Source organism: Schistocerca americana, chromosome 7, assembly GCF_021461395.2.
Source record: "Schistocerca americana isolate TAMUIC-IGC-003095 chromosome 7, iqSchAmer2.1, whole genome shotgun sequence".
In the NCBI taxonomy this organism is placed as follows: domain Eukaryota; kingdom Metazoa; phylum Arthropoda; class Insecta; order Orthoptera; family Acrididae; genus Schistocerca; species Schistocerca americana.
Window position 1 is genome coordinate 502367711 of NC_060125.1, and position 3331 is coordinate 502371041.

At 45.8% G+C, this 3331-nt stretch overlaps 1 pseudogene; it reads left to right on the forward strand.

The window, feature by feature from the left end:
• The first annotated feature begins 297 nt into the window (after positions 1 to 297).
• Positions 298 to 415, forward strand: LOC124623430 (annotated as a pseudogene).
• The last annotated feature ends 2916 nt before the right edge of the window (positions 416 to 3331 follow it).

The window sequence follows — 3331 nt, forward strand, 5'->3', positions numbered from 1 at the left end:
GAAAAGCAATGTCTTTATGCTAACACAAGGAAAGGAAGGAATTATTGAACTCGAAACAAAGCAGCAACTCCCCATACAATCACCTTCTTGCATCCACAAAAGATGACGCTATCATCTGGTGGAACAGCGACGGTATGGTGTGGTACGAATTGCTTCCCAGAGGTGTAACCATCACTGGTGACATTTACTGTAACAACTGGGACGTCTTGCGAACGTAAACCATAAATCTCACCTGCATTCTGCTCGAGTGACAAAAAAGACTAAACAGGAGTATTATTTAGCTTTCCTGCACCCTCATGCAACGGCCTTGCCGCGGTGGATACACAGGTTCCCGTCCGATCACCGAAGTTAAGCTCTGTCGGGCATGGCCGGCACTTGGACGGGTGACCATCCGGGTCGCCATGTGCTGTTGTTATTTTTCGGGGTGCACTAAGCCTCCTGATGCCAATTGAGGATCTACTCGACCGAATAGGAGCGGCTCCGGTCAAAGAAAACCATCACGATGACCAGGAGAGCGGTTTGCTAACCACACACGCCTCCTATCTGCATCCTCAGCTGAGGATGACACGGGGGTCGGATGGTCCCGATGAGCCAATTGTGGTCTGAAGATGGAGTGCTGTGCTGCACCCTCAGATTTTCACCTTCTCCGCTCTCTGTCGAACAACCTTCAAGGAACTTCCGTTTCGGATGAAAATGCGGTCCGAACATGGCTCGACTAGTCGTTCGCGTAAAAACCTCGTGTTTTGTAAACCGTTGTATCTGTTATGTATATTACAGTTACATAAAACCGCTATGAACTTATGCACCAACCCTTGGCTTTCATATCAAAATCCAGCTTCAATCGCCAGGACAATGCCTCACCTAGGCCACTATAGACAACTGTGCTGTACGGCGACCGATACGGAGACTCTCTTTACGACCGTAGCTGTGTCCCAGGCGCTTGCCGTAGCCCTGTTAAAGCCTCCGGTTATCGCTACCATGTAGCCGGCGATCTGGTGTACGGCAGAAACCGTAGCGTGTGAAACGAAGGAATCGGAACATAACGACTGCTCCCGGATCGTGTACGAACTGCGGTGGGAGAAAGAAAACATGCAGAATTCGATGGTCCGTGTCATTAACGACGTACTGCGCCGAGAATAAGAAATTGGAGGAATACGAAAACTAGTGAGGTGGCACGAACGAAGGGGAATGAGTAACGAAACGTTTCTGGTACTCCAAGTCCACTGAGGGTAGGGAAATGTATGCGGGTAAGAAAACAAGGGAGGAAAGAAAAATTACGAACAGTAACGAGTCTCGTACAATGCTATTTATTTCGTAATGAATATATACGATACACTGCTGCCCTTATGAAATGCAATACGTTGGAAGTTCTACTTTTAACTTAATTTTATTGGCTTTTTGCTGGAAACAATAGCAGGCACGATTTCTTATTAGGGTTAATGATGTCAGTTAAATTTGAAGTATACATCTGTTTCACACATACATGAATTTACAAATGCCAGTATTTGAAATGTCAGATACTTATGTCAGACTCTGGCAGGACCGTGCTATTTAACTGTTACTTACGAGGTGGTTGCGCCTCATTAGTGTTTTCTTATTTGTTGACAAGGGAAGCCGCACGTCTGCGAGGTATTCCCCGAGTTTATTTTCGGGTGGAGCATATTTAGAACAATCCAAGATTATGTGGTTAAGATTTCCGTCGTCTTCTGGGTGTTCGCTACGTACAGAGACTCCATCACTCTGATCCTGCGAAGGTGCGCAGGGAAACTTGAGATTCCCAATCTTATTAGAATAACGAATGTCACATGTCTCCCCGGAAGAACTTCTGGCTGTACCACAGTTTTGTTGGAACAATGCGCTGGGCTGAAGCGAAAGAAAGCGAAAGAAAACCCTGTTCCTGCCTGCAGTGATTTTTTTCACTGCTGAATCCATTGCTCGAATGAAACGTGATAGAAGGCGGAACGTGGAAGATGTGTAGATAATGGGTTCCCCCCTTGGAGGCTGTCGTTTGCAGGGCACTTGGCTACTTTACTGTGCCGATTACTAGCGTGCTCCTTTAACCACATTAAGAGGACAGTTTTATTTTGTTTCTTGGCTTCTATTGTGTACTACAAATAGCCGGTGTTGCCCGGATGTGTTTATTCCAATCTTCTATTAGTCCATTTCCATCTTGGCCCTCTTTCTGTCGGCTTCCTCCTTCCCCTACCCACTTCCTCTGCCCATCTTCTGTTCCCTCTCTCTGTTTTCATCTCCTCCACCCCCCACTCCCCGTCCATCTCCTCTTGCTCCCCTCTCTGTCCATCTGCTCCTCCCCCTTGTCCATCTGCTCCTCCACCCCTCTTGCATCTGCTCCTTCCCCTTCTATCCATCTCCCCCTCCCCCTCTAATTCCATCTCCTCCTTCCTCTCCTCGTCCATCTCTTCCTCCCCCTGTCTGTCCATGTCTTCCTCTCACTCTCATTCTTCACCTCCTCCTCCCTCCCCTTTCTGTCCACCTCTTCTGCTTTCCTTTTTCTGTCCTCCTCCTTCTCCTCCTCCTCCTCCTCTCCCTACCCATCTTTTCCTGCCTCCTGTCTCTGCCCACCTTTTCGTTTTTTATTTCGCTCCTCATCTCATCTCTCCCCTCCCTCTGACGATTTCCCCCTCCCCTTCTCTCCACCCATCTCTTCCTTCCTCCTATCTGTGTCCTCCTCCTCCCCCGTTCTCTCTTCATGTTATCAGCCCCATCCCAATAGAAGGCTGATGGTCCTTACTCCAACAGTATCTCAGTTCAGTTCGTAACTAATATGTGTACCATATTTGGTTGAAATCGTTCTAGGGGTTTAGGATGAGCTTTTTACCCATGTCTTTGCCTGCGTATGCAAATTTCCAATAAATTTAACATATATTTAATATATTTCACACGTTTTTGTACAATTATTTCACCTTCATCTCTAGCGAATTTAGTCCTCCACTTTCATTTTCATGCAGTTCAATGTTTATTTCATGAACTATGTATCATACAATAATATAATTTCGCGCATACATCCTTTAGTATATGTGGCTACCGTCTGCGAAGTGTGTTGTGCATACAAGTGTAGGAAAGAAGTAATAAATTTAAACGTCTAGCATGATGCGGCAATTTTTCACACATCTTAGTGTTTTTGACTTCCTGTCTCCTGAACTATGCACCGTACAATGATATAATTTTGTAGGTACATTCAGCGGGATATGTGGATACTACCGGCGAAATGTGTTGCGAATAAAATTAGTAACAAAGAAGGAATAAATTTAAGCGTCTTACTTCATGCGACAGATTTACTGTGTGAGTAGCGATAATATAGTAAGAGATA